At 44.5% G+C, this 17,532-nt stretch overlaps 1 long non-coding RNA gene across 1 annotated transcript in view; it reads left to right on the forward strand.

Moving 5' to 3' along the window:
* The window catches only part of LOC127000081 (uncharacterized), a 33,727-nt gene extending 20,953 nt beyond the window's left edge, over positions 1-12,774 (forward strand). Inside the window, exons 2-3 of the long non-coding RNA XR_007753776.1 lie at positions 11,961-12,058; positions 12,174-12,774. This is a non-coding gene — a long non-coding RNA (uncharacterized LOC127000081). The remainder of the gene's footprint in view (positions 1-11,960; positions 12,059-12,173) is intronic.
* The last annotated feature ends 4,758 nt before the right edge of the window (positions 12,775-17,532 follow it).

The following is a 17,532-nucleotide window of genomic DNA, read 5'->3' on the forward strand; positions in this document are numbered from 1 at the left end:
CCGCCAGCTGTGGAGCAAGGGGCATGTGGGGTGTTCCAAGGGCAGCGGGGCGTGCCTCCTCCTTGCTGGTGTGAATACTTCTGCCGTATCGTGGAGTGGCTTGCAGTGCTCGTAGCAGTGCTGGCTTGAAGCGGGGGAGCGGCTTGTAGATTGTGGCCCTCGCTTTCGGCTGCGTAGGCCTGTGGGTGTGCTCGGGGCTTGTAGGCTTGACGCCTGTAGAGGTGCTCGTAGCTGGCGCCTGGTGAGTTGCTTGTAGCTGGCGCCTTGTGAGATGCTTGCAGCTGGCGCCTGGTGAGTTGCTTGTAGCCGGCGCCTGATGAGTTGCTTGTAGCTGGCGCCTTGTGAGATGCTTGCAGCTGGCGCCTGGTGAGTTGCTTGTAGCCGGCGCCTGATGAGTTGCTTGTAGCCGGCGCCTTGTGAGGTGCTCGTAGCTGGCGCCTGGTGAGTTGCCGCGGACGGCTGGTGCGTTGCCGCGGACGGCAGGACTGTGACTCCTTCCTTCCTTTGTACGCCTGTCCCCGGAGTTTGTTGGTGAGTTCTCGTGGCTTGGAGGAGAACGAGGTAGCGAAGGCACAGGCGCGGGAGGACCGCTGCCAACCAAATGTAACGGGCTTGTCGTGGGGCGTTTAAAGGGCGTTGATTAAGACTTCAGCTTCCTTAAGGCTAATTATATTCGTAGCCTATATGTACAAGAAGCGTCGGAGCGAGAGCGACTGTCGTTGTGTGTCAGTCGGACTCTCGTGAAGGAGTGACGAGTTACAGGTTGGAAAATAATTGTTACAACTGGTCACGTACGTCAAGGTGACCTCTGCGCACCATCGAAGTGCGAAGTATACAAAACTGAGACGGTAAACACTGACGGACGACATTCCTATAAGGTGGCGTGATCTATCTGTCGTGGGTTTTTTCCATTGACAATTGTATTCCTAATTCGTGGTGATATTAAATAATAACAATAATACATTGATATCCTACTATAACAGAACTCTTTCAAGAGGAGGGTATCAGGACACCTCTCCTCCCGAAATTGACCTCTCTTTTTGGACGCTCCTTTGACCTCTATTCAGGAGCAGTGAGTAGCGGGCTTTTTTTCTTTTCGCCCTTGTACTGTCTCCTAAGCTGTAAGTATATATATATATATATATATATATATATATATATATATATATATATAGATATAGATCTAGATATATATATATATATAGGCGGTGGCCGAACTGGTAGCGTACTGGACCCACATTCGCCGCGTGATGGACGACGCGGGTTCGAATCCTCACGCTACCACTCGGATTTTTCAGTCACCGCCGAGTGGCTTAAAACTACCCACATGCTGTCCTGAAGACCACCCATCAACCCGGACACTAGAGGAAGCCGTCCAAGCGAATCAAGAACGAGTTCCGGGGGGCAGCATGAGCCAACGCAAGATGGCGCCACTATAAACACTCGCCTGCGCCAGAACGGGCTGGGCCGACCATCAGGCCCTACCTGGAAGAAGCCTTGGGCCGACCATCAGGCCCCACCGGGAAGATGCCTACCGGCGCAATAGGCAACAACGTAAAAAAAAAAAAAAAAAATATATATATATATATATATATATATATATATATATATATATAAATATATATATATATATATATAGATATATATAGATATATATTTACAGCAAGGAAGCAGTTCAAGGGCAAATAAAATAAAAAAAATGGAGAATAAAGCCCGCTAATCACTGCCTCTGTAAAGAGTTAAGAGGGGCCAAAAGAGAGGTCAATTTCGGGAGGAGAGGGTGTCCCGATACTCTCCTCTTGAATGAGTTCAAGTCGTAGGCAGGAGAAAATACAGATGAAGGAAGGCTGTTCCAAAGTTTACTAATGTAAGAAATGACAGACTGCAGATGCTGGTTTACTTTTGCATAAGGGATTTGGACAGCATAGGGATTTTTTTTTTTACATCTTCGCCTGTAGCGCCGGTAGGCTTTCGTCAGGGGCCTGGTGGTCGGCGCAGGCAATTTTATATAGTGGCGCCAGTTATGCTTGATGATGAGCTTGAGTAGAAAGTCGTGTGCAGCGGCGCTGCGGGATTGGGGGAGGAATGCAGTTAACAAGTTCAGAAGAGCAGTAAGCATGAAAATGTGGACAGAAGATAGAAAGAGATGCAACAGGTCGGCGAAATTTAAGAGGCAGAAGACTGTCAGTAAGAGGAGGGGAACTGATGAAACGAAGAGCCTTAAGGAGGCTTTACACCTGGCAATTTCTGGTCGGCAATACAACCGCGACGATCTAGCGGCTAGACCAGCTGGGTGGTCTCGGGAGCAAGTACGTTCACACGTGGGAGGAGAAGCCGGGAGCATCAATAAACTGCTAGTAAATGCAAGGGCATGAATTCATCCCAGACACCCCAAAAGGCTACTACCATATCTTAAAACCACAAGGAGTTTGGTCCATTAGCCTAATATTGTAGAAATACTTTAAGTAAACGAGTTTTACCTTCATTAGTATTGATTGATTGATTGTTTATTGTTGCATTTAACAACAAAGGAGAAAGGAGGAACATGCCATCGCTACCCCCAGGCATTACATAGTGTGATTATATAATACACGAAAATAATCGTTCCTTACCTCCTGCGATATCTCGCAAAGAGATAAACATTTCTCGGATGTTGCTGCCACTCTCTCAAAAGTTGTTTCGCGTAGACTTAACTTCTCATACAGCTTATCTTGTGGGTCCCACAAGTATCTATGCTGCCTCACTTCTTCTAGTAATGCCACCTTGGCCTCCTGGCTCCAAATCTTGTTGTCTGTATCTGCCATTTCTTGTTCTATTGGCGCTGACATGTTGTACTCAGCCGCCAGTCGGCAATACAAGACGAACGCGCTCAGCTGCAGAAAACTTGCCGCGAGAAGGGCTCCCAGACCCAGACCCAGACCAAAAATGCAGCCGCGCCTGTATTGCCGACTAGGAATTGCCAGGTGTAAAGCCGCCTTTAGACTCTACTCTGTCCAAGAGAGCTGTGTGTGTGGAGTCTCCCAACACATGAGATGCATACTCAATACGATAGCGGACAAGGCCCCTGTATATGGATAGCATCTGGGAGGGGGGGAAGAACAGGCGGAGACGATACAGAACGCCCATTCTCGAGGAAACTGATTTGGTGAGAGAGGAGGTATGAAGTTTCCAGTTGAGATTTTGAGTCCAGGACAGACCAATGTTGTTTACTGTAGAGGAAGATGACAGCTGAGTGTTGTTGAAGAATAGGGGATAGATGTTTGGAAGATTGTGTTGAGTAGGTATGTGGAGAAGCTGATTTTTTGAGGCGTTGAAGGACTCCAATCAGAAACGATAGTAAGATCTTAGGTTAAGCGTTCTACTGCCTCCTGCCTGGAATCATGTAGTTCCTGTTGGGAGTGTCTTCCATCAAAATATGTTCAGCTGTGCAGAGTAGAATCATCGGCATAAGAATGGATAGGACAGTTTTTTTGGAAAGATCATCATCAATGAACAACAGATGGAGAGTGGAAGATAAGACAGCCTTGTAGAACACACTGTTGATAGGTTTAGGGGAAAAAAACAGTGACAGTCCACCACAGCAGAGATATAGAACGACCGGAAAGGACACTGGAGATGAAAGTACAGAGAAGGATAGAAACCGTAGGAGAAAAGTTTAGAAAGCAAAGACTTGTGCCAGACACTTTCAAAGGAAACAGAAAAAAAGATCCACCGAAACGGCTGAGAGGATGACCAGGAGTCAGTTAGGAAGGCAAGATCACCAATAGAACGCCCTTTGCAGAACCTATACTGGTGATCAGGTAGAAGGTCAGAAGTGGATTGATGTGTATGAATCTCTCGGCTAAGGGTTGATTCAAAAGCTTTAGAAAAACAGAAAAGTAAAGCTATTAGGCGGTAGTTTGAGGGAATGGAACGGTCACTCTTCTTAGGCAGCAGTTATATATAGGCGTACTTCCAACAGGAAGGAAAGGTAGATGTTGACAGGCAGAGACAAAAGAGTTTGACCAGGCAGGGTAACACCACGGAAGCACAATTTTTAGGGACAACAGGAGACACTACATCAGGTCCATAAGCCCTTTGAGGATTGAATCCAGAGAGGGCATAGATAACGTCATTCTTAAGAATCTTAATAAAAGGCAGAATAGAGTCAGAGGGAGGATGAATAGGAGGAATTTGCCCTGAATTGTCCAAAGTGGAGTTTTTAGTAAAAGTCTGAGCGAAGAGTTCAGCCTTAGAGATAAATGTGACGTTAGTGCTGCCGTCAGGATTAAGGAGAGAAGGGAAAGATGAAGCGGTGAAATTGTTTGAAATATTTGTGTCAATGTAAGTGTAAAAGATCTGAACCGTACAAAACGAAGCTAGAGAGTGCAGCTAGTGCTCTGGAGGAAAGGTTGAGAGATTGTGTTGTGAGGATCCCCAGTGATGAAGTAGTTACTACCTTCAAAGGCCAAAAACAAGTTAGTGTACAATTTCCATTAATGTAACGATATAGCCAGTTTTGTATTAGAGTTAAAAGGGCCAGTAAATACAGAAAAAAATAACCAGATTTGATGCATGTAGGATTTATACTTCCTATTTTATGAGAATAAACGTTATATTATTCAACAATAATTTCTGATTTTTTTTCAAAAGAAAACAAAATCCTGAAACACTTTTTTCTTAAGGAGTTTGATAAAAATCTGAAACAATCTTTTTTATCAACCATCCCTCCATGTTTCTAAGATGAATATCTTTTTCAATTCAATATTTTTATTTCCCCAAACAGGTGTAACAAAAGTTTATCATAGCTAAATCTAAATAAGAGATTACTGAATACCATAAATCTCTGAAATCATATAAAACACATTAAGATTCTACTTAAAACATGCAGTTTGCTTTATAAATTAATATACTTATAAGTCAGCTCTGAGAGCATCACTTTTAGCAAGGAAGAAATTTTCACATTGATTATATTTTAACCCGGTAGCAGCGGGGATCATGTTTCTTAATGGTCCCTCCAAGCGAGAAAAATGAGAAAAAATCACCCCTCACACAAACCGTTTCATAATATATATCAACGCATTTGTGATCAGATTATGTATCATCTATTTTGGGGGGTTTAAATCATGGCACAAATTTGGCTCGTCGCTGCTACACGATAAAGCAACAAATTTGGTCCGTTGCTGCTACCAGGTTGAGCATGCCGCAAACTTTCGGGCCAAACCAGCTTTTTCAGGGTTGCAATTACTACTCCACCCCCTATCTGCTCGAAAACACATGGCCGGATGACGGGGTGCTCCGCCAACCATCCTCGAAACCACCTAATCTGCACACTTTCGTCACTTGGTTCCTCGATTCAGCTGAATCTGAGGTCCCAAGATCCGAACATAAAGTCTCCGAACCACCTAACCTGTCCACTACTGCCGCTCCCACATCTACGATCTGAGTTTGAGAATAGTGAGCTTTAACTAGCTCTAGACACCTCACCTTCTCATCATCATACTCACTTTCTCGCAAGCAACCTGCGGCTGCATCTGTCCGATAGTATTGTTTCAACATGTTGATGTGGAACCGTTTTGGGTGTCCGTCAACCAAGAGAATATAATTAAGGTCATTAACCTTCTCCTGAACCTCGTAAGATCCCTTCCACTGAGCTAACAGCTTGTTGCTCGCTGTGGGAAGCAAAACTAGACACTGTTCTCCTACATTGAGCTTACGCAAATTTGCCTTCCTGTCGTAGTAACTTTTCTGTACTTGTTTTGCTATGAGTAACTCCTCCTTAGCAATGTTACAGGTCTCTCTCAGCCTGTCACCTAAATCTAACACGTACTGGTATGTGGTCTTGACGTCCGGGTCCGGAACATTGTCATCCCACAGCTCTCTCAGTAACTGAAGCGGACCCTAAACGACCTACCATACATTAGCTCAAACGGGGAGAACCTGGTGGAGCTCTGTGGCGCTTCTCTGTACGCGAACAACAAAGGAGCCAGGTACCTAGGCCATTCCTTGGGTTGTTCGGCAGCCATGCGTTTAAGCATTTTCTAAAACGTTCACACAGTCCATTCCCCATGGGATGGTAGGGCGTGATACGTAACCCTTTGCACGCTAGCAGACGTAATACTTCCTCCATCATCCCTGAGGTGAACTGAGTACCTCGATCACTCAGTATTTGTCTGGGTATACCTACTCGGCAAAATATAGTCATGAGAGCTTCAGCCACAGTTTGCGTCTCTGTATTCTTTAGTGGCACTGCTTCTGCCCAACGCGTGGCAAAATTTACAAGCGTAAGAATATACCGGGAGCCATCGCTGGCTCGGGGCTCGATCGGCCCCACCAAATCTACCGCTACTCTTTCAAAAGGCGAGTCAATAATGGGCAGTGGCTGTAAGGGAGCAGGCTTTACCCTTCCCCTATCTATAGTCTTTTGACATACATCGCACGACCTCACAAATCTAGCTACCTCCTGGCCTATCCCTGGCCAGTAAAAATGTGCTTGTACGCGAGCGAGTGTCTTGGCTCTTCCCATGTGACCGCCTAGAGCAGTACTGTGACCTAACTTAAGAACAGCCTCTCTGTATATCGCAGGCACAACTAACTGAAATTTCTTTTCACCAGAGGGAGAGATAATCTGCCTATATATCAAGCCACGCTGCTTGATAAAACTGACGTGGTTGTCGTTCAGCTGAATGACACTGTGTTCCTGCAAACGTTTGCGTACGCCGTGCAGGGTGTCGTCACTCTGCACCTCCTTCCTTAAGTCCTCGCTGTTAGTTACATCTCCAAGAGATGTAACCATGAGAGGCCTAACAGTACTCTTACGCTTAGCAGCTGCTCGGGTCATTACCGCTGCGCCAATCTGAGGCTCACCTTCTTGTACCCTTTTACTTTCCCCAAAATCCTCTGGATCCAACACCGCGTTAGGTGTTTGGGTGATTGTATTTTTACTCACCCCGTTAGTAGCTCCGGGAATGTTGCCAATCAGTAAATCATAGAGCAGTGTTTCGAGTGTCACCGCCATGATCCAGCCTGTGTAATAGGGTGACTTGACTTTTATCTTGACTTTAGGAGCTATTACTGGCGCGCTATTCAACAGCCATATTTTTCTACGTTCGCCTGTGAATTCATGGCTCCTAGCTAAGCTGTGCCTCAGTGTACAAACGGTTGAACCACTATCCCTCATCACCGTGACCTCTCGGTCTCCTACCCAACCTTTACTCAAATTCAACCGATCATCGTACTGATTTGTGGCTGCTCCGGCCACTAGTCATTGATTCTGCGCCTTATCGCGATACTGGCGTTCACGGAAGGCACATGTGGTGGCGAACCCTGCTTTCTACCAAAATTACCATGCTGCGTTGCACCTTCTTGTCTTACTGCAGCATTTTTGTGCCACTCTGAGTAGTTAACCTGATACGGTCGCGACCCATAACTTCCAGTTTTCGGACGCGGTGCATACTTCTGGTTACTTTTGGCTGAAGACCACGCTTGGCTGATCGCACCCGGGGTGGTGGCGACGCCTGAACCAATCTTTCTTCGAGGGGCATCACTCTGCATGTTATTGCTTTTAACTACAGGCTTTTTCGTCCTACCGCATGCCTCAAAATGGGAATTAGCTATTTCCTTCAAAACTTCCAATTTTCTCACCTTGTCTATTTTGAGCCTCGTGACTAATTCATCTGGGCAGGATTTTACGTACTGCGCATGCAATATTAGGTCCTTCACACCTTCGACGGTTTCCTCAGCACCGTCTTTCTTGAGCCATTGGTCTAAGTACCCCTTGAGGCGAGCAGCAAATTGAATTGCTGTCTCATCATTTATGGAGGCAGAGGAGACCTGATTCTATAAATCATCAACAGACATTCCATAAGCTGCCAATAATGCCTTCTTCATATCCTTATACTCACGAGAGTCATCATCCAATCTATGAATCACCTCCAAAGCTTTACCTTCAAAAAGACTCATGAATTGCACACGCTTGGTGACCTCATCATACTGCATTAACTTAGCGGCTTCCTCAAACCGCGCTATAAATATCTCAATCTTGTCACCTTCCTTGAAATGATTAAGCTTCAGCATTGGAGAAACTACTTTATTATTCTGAGAGTTGGTACCATTCCCATTATTCGCCGCTAGCTCGGCCATTTTTACTGCATGGGCCTCCTTTTCTCGCTCTCTCTCAGCTTCCAGTTTCCGTAATTCTAGATGGTGTTGCTCTCGTTCTCGCTCTCTCGCTTTCTCTTGCTCTTTGATTATATATTCTCTGGCTTCCTTAGCATTGTACCCTAACTCTTCCGCTTCCAGTTTCCACTGTGATATAGACATTTTGCTAGATAAATTCTTCGAGCCAAACAGCCAATACTTCTCCTATGGAGTGTGAGGTCAGTTTACTGTTCCGGGCGCCATTTTAATGTGGGGTTCTTGAAAGGTCTGGACTTCTTGAGACAGTAAAATTCTCAGCAATAAAAAAATATAAAATAAAGTATCTGAAAATTGAGTTCTCAGACTCACAGCCCCTTCTCGTCTTTTATTTATGACCAGTCACACACCCATAAGTTATGCAAAGGCCAGCTAAACCTGCTCTTAAGTTTATCTAAAGCAAAAAAGAAAACTCGCTGGAAAATAAGCAATAATTAATTAATTCCAGGCACACAGCAACCTAGCTAACTGTCTTAAAACATCCTATGCAATAAGTGTACTTAACTGTAGGTGGGCGAAGCACAAGCCACACCTGATCTACCACGTGGTCCTCGCACTGGATTCCTCCTTCAGTCCTCTTCTCGTACCTTCCAATACACGCCTCTCGTACCTCCCAAAGGCTTCCCTCGCCTGCAGTACACAGTCACACTGACTTGTGGATACTAATCAGGGCAGGAAAACCACCACGATGGACACGTGGCGCGGGAGGTTGGTGAAGAACGTCTGGATGGTGCTGGGTCTCTCGGGGAAGTGGTGGCTGGCTGCGGCCCGCCGACCCACAATCCTCAGCTCGCCCCGGCCGCGGTCAAGATGCCAGCACTCGCCACAACTGACGTCTCTTTTTCTGCATAACACACTAAACGCCCTAACGGCTATGAGTTATTATTTATTAATAACCTAACACATGCACTACTATCCATATCAGACCCTATGACATACCGTTTTTCGCAAATGTCTTTCAAACGAAGACTCGGATCAGCATGGGACTTTGGCACAGATTGTTTCACACACTCCGCTAATTTTTGACGCTATTGTGCAATGCCAGATGCGGTTAATTATGGCGTTTACTCTTGACTGTGATGGCAAAACCTGCGTGAGCCACTTACACATTCGAACAAGTGAGGCGTGACGTATTTGTGACGTGTATCCACCACCTACCTCCACCCCTGGTTTCCCCTACTCCCATCCCTCCCTTTCCCTCCCTCCTCCTTTTCCTCCGCACTCTCTCTCCCCGCCCTCTTTCTTCCCCATACCTCCGCCCCCTCTCTCTCTCTCTCTCTCTCTCTCTCTCTCTCTCTCTCTCTCTCTCTCTCTCTCGGTGTACATGCGATGTGAAGCGTTGCACACATATGACTAGTCTACAATGGCGGATAACTCGAAAGTATATGCTAAGTATGGTAGGGTGTTTTTTGCACACGACCCTGATTCCTGTTCCAGCGTAACTGGATGTTGCTTAAGTACTGTATGAGGTTTGTTTGGCAATTATACAACCATTGAAAGTTATACGAGTATATGACTTCCCACAGGTTACGTTGAGCGTATGATGGGATGAGGCACGTAGCTGACGCTTGATCATTTATAGGAAATCGCGTAAGAGACGGAAAGGAATGACGTTGGAATTGAAGCGGGAATTCATTGCAGAGTAAAAACGTGAAACGAAATTGGAGAAATATATGAATAATTTATTCTGATGTTAGGAAAAGACTGCCATACGATATGTGTTCATGTAGATATGTTAAAAAGTCATAGCAAACAAAAATAGATAGCGAGTATATGATGGGTGGATTAATAATGTAAATAACTGATCACACAAGCTATGTTACTTCAACATTCATTACCATCGACAAACAGGTCATCCTCGTCATCACTGTTGATGCTGATGCAGACGGGATATAACTTCTATTTACCTGCCATTAATTCAAGTCATACGTGTGCATGGATTCTTATCTCGTGTACAGCGCAAGTGTTTGAGAGAGAGAGAGAGAGAGAGAGAGAGAGAGAGAGAGAGAGAGAGAGAGAGAGAGAGAGAGAGAGAGAGAGAGAGAGAGAGGGTGGGGGGAGGGGGGAGGTATGGGGGAGAAAGAGGGCGGGGGGAGAGAGTGCGGGGGAGGAGGAGGGAGGGAAAGGGAGGGATGGGAGTAGGGGAAGCCAGGGGTGGAGGTAGGTGGTGGATACATGTCACAAATACGTCACGCCTCACTTGTTCGAATGTGTAAGTGGCTCACGCAGGTTTTGCCATCACAGTCAAGAGTAAACGCCATAATTAACTGCATCTGGCATTGCACAACAGCGTCAAAAATTAGCGGAGTGTGTGAAACAATCTGTGCCAAAGTCCCATGCTGATCCGAGTCTTCGTTTGAAAGATATTTGCGAATAACGGTATGTCATAGGGTCTGATATGGATAGTAGGTAATAGTGGGTCATGCATCCCACACATAGCTTTGGCAGCAATAACGATTAGGATTTGAATAAGGTCCTGTTTCCCACCTGCCTGGTTTCCCGCCTTTCTAGGGACCTAGTTCCCCGCTCTCTAAATCAAAATGGCGGGGATTCCCGCGGTATTTTCCACGGGCTATTTCTTGAAATCGTGACATATATCATTCAAACATTAAGCTCCAGACCACAAAAAGATTAGACATCACAGACATTCCTTTGTAACGGAATATGAGGCTGGGAACTGTTCAGTCAGAAGGTCTGCCGTGTGCAGCTGCTCAAAGTAGTTAGTCTATTGACTCCACTGCCCAAACAAATCTGATGCAAGGCAACAATCTCCTTCTCTCATTGCGCTCCCCTAAGAAGGAAGTTCAGAGATAAATTTTTCCAGAGTTTGCTTGGCAGGTCGGAAGGCATTTGCAATTAAAATGCCTTTGATGTCCTCAACGAGTCTTGACATACCTCTCTTTATCTCTCCTCAGGAGAACTCTAATCCTAGATTGCAGAACACTATAATGATATTGATTACCAGCTGGTTAAGCAAGGCGACTCTTCTCGATATTCTCTAATAATACCTTTCCTTGACCTTGGACGCTCTTCAAAGGACTCATTTGCAGCTTGGAGAATTTCACGTGTGAAGGCGTCCCACAAATCTACCGGATCCTCAAAGGTGCCGATCACATTAAACCGAGTTGATACTATATGGTATATATAGTTGATACTTATGGGCACACGCCAAGTCTTTCAGTATTATAAGATGAAACCGAGTATGATAACATTGAGATTTCTCCAGGCCTACCATGAAGGTTGAGTGTTGCATTCACATGCCTATTATTAATTAAAAAAAAGTCCGCATTCCGAAAGGCCCTGCATGGCAGAAAGATCTTCCAGCTAGTGCTTAGGATTATGTGGTCACTCTCCTTACCTACCTTACCGCATTGCCATGCCATGTCCAGGGATGCAGTTTTGGTTTCTGATACCAAGTAGCTACAATTTTGAGCTTACGCGGTCTTGCAAAATTCTAATTGATAGATCTGATGACGTTTTGCAGACCAGAGCCTTTTTTTTTATAATTAAGTTGTTTATCTATCATATTTTTTGTTCTGAAAAAAAATGTTAATGTCTTATTCTTGATTGTAATTAAGTACCATAAACCTTTGCCAGTTCCTCAGTGCATAGTGTTTGTTCTCTCTCCAGCTCAATATATCATGGAATACCGAAGTGAAAGTTAGATGACCTGAAATGCAAAAATGAAAAACGTTATTAGCAAAGGCATGTTTCAATGCATGTTGATTTCACAATCTAGTTTATATGTAGGAATTCAAAGTTACTGTATTATCAAACTGTTTCAGGTGTCAGCCCAGAATGCTTGGCTAAGTATGGAGCTGAGCCACATTGAAGCAAAGGTTACAGTTCTCAAGGACCAAGTAGAAATATAGACTAATTTTCAGTAAGTACTTATTTGTTGATATTGTTAATGAAAAAGAATAAATATGTTTTCAGACATACATCTCCAACTAATTTTGAACACAACGGATATATACTTATACATTTTTTTTTTACAGTTTGTGCGATTGATTTCTGCAACTTCAACTGTGTGCTTCAACTGGAACAACATTTTCCGGCAATAATTTGTGAACTTATGTTGAATTATTTAAGTTATGACACCTTTGTATGAGAAAGTTATTAGGAGCCATGTACGTACTTTTATGTTACTTTTCACCACAAAGAAATCACTATTGTATCTAGTATTATACATATATCACTGAAGGGTAGTTTTGCAGATAAAAATAAAATAAGTTGCAGTATATTAAGTTGATGAATTGGGTATTTTCATGGTTAAGAATAGTTTTAGACATGACTGGACCATAAGTTGCACGCTGTACTCCTTGAATATACATAGGCTTTTATCCATATATCAGGGAAAGTTTTAGCGAGTCATCCTCTCACACTTGTTCCTAACTAATTTCATCATACGGCAACTTGCCTCGATAGACATTATTTCTTCTGACACGAGAATCGTTTAATATTTAGGTACAGTTAGCAGTTTTCCATAATTTGAGCTCTTGTCAGAAAGCTGGTACCACACTCACACTGGTTTTGCATAAAATTCTGTATTAGAGGTAAAATAAATGAAGGGCTGAGCTACAGACTTTCAACTAGCTTGTGTTGGTGGCTATTTTAGGCATATGTTTTATTCCTCCGTACCTAGACTGATGTTACTACTGCTAAATAATTATCATTAAAGTAGGAAAAGCTATACTGAAGAAAGAATGTTGGTCATCTATAAGTCCAACTTACGTTATATTGATAGGGAATGATGATATGAGAAATTGACCCATTAAGTAAGCCACAATATATTCGTCCCTCATTTAAAGTGAATAACGCTTTCAAAAAATCATCCATGATCTAAGAAAAATGTATATGAATGCATCATTTTTTAACAGAGGCTAAACATTGCTCAGCTCAATCTGATGAGCCAATATACACGTATGAGCAGATTAGCTTACGCGGATAATCTCTGGACCAGAATCAATGCATTTAGATTTGCCGTCATAAAAATCATAAAAAACTGCAAGGGGCATTAATCGTGTATCTGGCAGCGATGTTCACTTTCCACGCTCACTAGTGTGAAGAAAGGAGGGTCTCTCTAACTCCTCCAGTAGAGGCTGACAGTTTGTAACTTTGTATGGCTTTGAACACCTTAGCCTGATATTTCCCCTACCTACTTCTGTTATGCCCATTTTTGCTGTTTTACATAATGAGTGGAAAACATATGGATGACAAAACACTTTGAGCAATCCTTTATCTTTCCAAAACGGGGCACATTAATAAGGAAATTTGCATGTAAAACGACTGAAGCTTAGTACAGTGCAAGACTTGATCCAAAACTTAGAGGCTGGCGAAGAAGGGACGCTCTCGCTCCACAAATAAAACAACCTTGATAGAACTAGGAGCGTGTATAGACATCATTCCTTGTCTTTCAGCCAGAAAAAAAAAACATACTCTCCACAGGAAGTGTCGCGCCGTACAGTACAAGTAAATTTGCAACATGCTATCGGGCGCGGAAGAAGCCATCCGTATGTTTTCCACCCATTATGTAAATGGCATAAACAAAGGAATTTTTTTTTTTTTACGTGTACGCCTATAGCGCCGGTAGGCTCTCTTGAGGGGCCTGGATGGTAGTTGGCCCCAGCCCATCATGGCACAGACAAATGTTTATAGTGGCGCCATCTTTTCTTGGCTCATGCTGCCCCCCGGAACTCCTTCTTGATTCACTTGGACGGTTTCCTCTAGAGTACGGGTTGATGTGTGGTCTTCAGGACAGCATGTGGGTAGTTTTAAGGCACTCGGCGGTGATTGAAAGATCCGAGGTGGTAGCGTGGGAATTCGAACCCGCGTCGTCCATCACGCAGTGAATGTGGGGCCAGCACGCTACCACTTAGCCACCGCCTACCCTGAAATGGGAAATCTGAAGCTAAAATGCTCAAGGCCATACAAACTGAACTGCTTGTGCCGGGAGGGGAGGGAGGGATACCCTTTTGCTACTGGAGGAGGGGATTTACAAAGATTTACATAGATGTTCAGACCACAAAGACCCCATGGTCCAGACTAGGTGATCTGTCCTTAAATCTAAGTGAAATTATAATAATCAGATGGCACAATTTCTATTTTAGTATAGTATAGTATATATTTAGTATATATTGGCTGGAGTAGGTAGAAAGACACCTACCGAACGGGCGCAAGCCATTCCCGGTGAGGTATTTATATGGGAGGTGAGAAGGGAGCTGAAGCCCTCAAAAGACCCTTCCCATGTCCTCACTAACCGTTTCCCTATTGTCTCACCAACACCGGAGAGTAGTTCAGCATCCTCTCTTTATCCACACCACACTACATTCACACAACATATACATCTTTTCCCAGAATTCAAATTTCAAAATGGCGCACCTACATCAAGCCTCGGAGTCCCCGCCTGGGGGGGGGACCACAAATTCCCTCAGGGAAGACTCCCCTTCTGGCTGCCGACCCGAGAGGTGTCTTGATAACTCCTCGAACCTCTTTCTTCTCAATTTCTGCAACATTCGCAGTCTTCGCTCTAATTTTCATTCTGTGGAACATCATCTCTCCTCCTCTAAACCTCACCTTCTCTTCCTTACCGAAACACAGGTTTTTGAGGCTACTGATAGCAATCTATACTCTGTTCCTTCCTACTATCTCTATCCTAAATTTCAATCCAAAGCTGGATGTTGCGCCTACGTGCGCAACGACATCACTTGCTCTCGTGCCCACAACCTTGACTCTTCTGAATTTTCTACCATCTGGCTAAGACTTCATTGTCATTCTATTACTAAATACATTTGTGCTGTTTATCTCTCACCTAACTCTACCAACTATGTAAAATTCTTTGACTATTTGAATTCTAAAGTGGAGCACATCTTGACCCACTCTCCCTTCGCTGAAATCTCCATCCTAGGAGATTTCAATGTTCACCACCAGCTTTGGCTTTCATCCTCTTTCACTGACCATCCTGGTGAACAATCCTACAACTTTGCTATCCTCAACGACCTAGAGCAGTTGGTCCAGCACCCTACACGTATTCCCGACCGTCTTGGAGACCGGCCCAACATTCTAGACCTCTTCCTTACCTCAAACCCTTCTGCTTATTCTGTCAAACTGTTCTCTCCGTTGGGCTCCTCCGATCACAATCTTATTTCTGCATCCTGTCCTATCGCTCCTGTACACCCTCTGGACCCACCGAAGAGGCGATGCTTCTGGCATTTTGCTTCAGCTCGGTGGGACGACCTGAGGATGTACTTTTCCGATTTCCCGTGGAATGATTATTGCTTCCAGGATAGAGACCCCTCTGTGTGTGCTCAGCGCATCACAGAGGTGATTGTCTCTGGAATGGAGGCATACATTCCTCATTCTTTCTCTACTCCTCACGCTAAAAAGCCTTGGTTTAATCACGCTTGTTCTCGTGCTGTCAATGATAGACAGGCAGCTCACAAAACGTACCAGAGCCTTCAAACTAATGCTAATTATGAACTTTACATTTCTGCCCGAAATCGTGCCAAATCTATTCTCCGACTAACCAAAAATTCTTTCATTAATAGAAAATGCCAAAACCTTGCTTTCTCTAACTCTTCCCGTGACTTATGGCATCTAGCCAAAAACATCTCCTCTAACTTCACTTCTTCATCTTTCCCTCCACTCCTCAGTCCTGACGGCAACACTGCCGTCTCATCTATCTCTAAGGCTGAACTCTTCTTTCAAACTTTTTCTAAAAACTCCACTCTGGACGATTCTGGGCATATTCCTCCTACTCAACCTTCCTCTGACTCCTTTATGCCTGTTTTAAAGATTCTTCAAAATGATGTTTTCTATGCCCTCTCTGGCCTCAATCCTCAGAAGGCTTATGGACCTGATGGAGTGCCTCCTATTGTCCTTAAAAACTGTGCCTCCGTGCTGTCACCCTGCCTGGTCAAACTCTTTCGCCTCTGCCTGTCAACATCTACCTTCCCTTCTTGCTGGAAGTATGCCTTCATACAGCCTGTGCCTAAGAAAGGTGACCGCTCCAATCCCTCAAACTACCGTCCTATAGCTTTACTTTCTTGTCTATCTAAAGCTTTTGAATCAATCCTTAACCGGAAAATTCAAAAGCACCTTTCCGCTTCTGACCTTCTATCTGATCGCCAGTATGGGTTCCGCAAGGGGTGTTCTATTGGTGATCTCCTAGCCTTCTTAACTGACTCTTGGTCATCCTCTCTTAGCCGTTTCGGTGAAACCTTTGCTATTGCGCTGGACATATCAAAAGCTTTTGATAGGGTCTAGCACAAATCTTTGCTTCCCAAACTACCCTCCTACGGTTTCTATCCTTCTCTCTGTACCTTTATCTCCAGTTTCCTTTCTGACCGTTCTATTTCTACTGTGGTAGACGGTCACTGTTCTTCCCCTAAATCTATTAACAGTGGTGTCCCACAGGGTTCTGTCCTATCTCCCACTCTTTTTCTGTTGTTCATTGATGATCTTCTTTCCAAAACGAACTGTCCTATCCATTCCTACGCCGATGATTCCACTCTGCATTACTCAACTTCTTTTAATAGAAGACCCACCCTACAGGAACTTAACGACTCAAGGCTGGAGGCTGCAGAACACTTAGCCTCAGACCTTACTATTATTTTCGATTGGGGCATGAGGAACCTGGTGTCCTTCAACGCCTCAAAAACACCGTTTCTCCACCTATCCACTCGACACAATCTTCCAAACAACTATCCCCTATTCTTTGACAACACCCAGCTATCACCTTCCTCAACACTAAACATCCTCGGTCTATCATTAACTCAAAATCTCAACTGGAAACTTCATATCTCATCTCTTACTAAATCAGCTTCCTCGAGGCTGGGCGTTCTGTACCGTCTCCGCCAGTTCTTCTCCCCTGCACAGTTGCTGTCCATATACAGGGGCCTTGTCCGCCCTCGTATGGAGTATGCATCTCATGTGTGGGGGGGCTCCACTCACACAGCTCTTCTGGACAGAGTGGAGGCTAAGGCTCTTCGTCTCATCAGCTCTCCTCCTCATACTGATAGTCTTCTACCTCTTAAATTCCGCCGCAATGTTGCCTCTCTTTCTATCTTCTATCGATATTTCCACGCTGACTGCTCTTCTGAACTTGCTAACTGCATGCCTCCCCCCCTCCCGCGGCCCCGCTGCACTCGACTTTCTACTCATGCTCATCCCTATACTGTCCAAACCCCTTATGCAAGAGTTAACTAGCATCTTCACTCTTTCATCCCTCACGCTGGTAAACTCTGGAACAATCTTCCTTCATCTGTATTTCCTCCTGCCTACGACTTGAACTCTTTCAAGAGGAGGGTATCAGGACATCTCTCCTCCCGTATTTGACCTTGCTTTTGGACACCTCTT

The sequence above is a fragment of the Eriocheir sinensis genome, chromosome 17 (genome assembly GCF_024679095.1).
Source record: "Eriocheir sinensis breed Jianghai 21 chromosome 17, ASM2467909v1, whole genome shotgun sequence".
In the NCBI taxonomy this organism is placed as follows: domain Eukaryota; kingdom Metazoa; phylum Arthropoda; class Malacostraca; order Decapoda; family Varunidae; genus Eriocheir; species Eriocheir sinensis.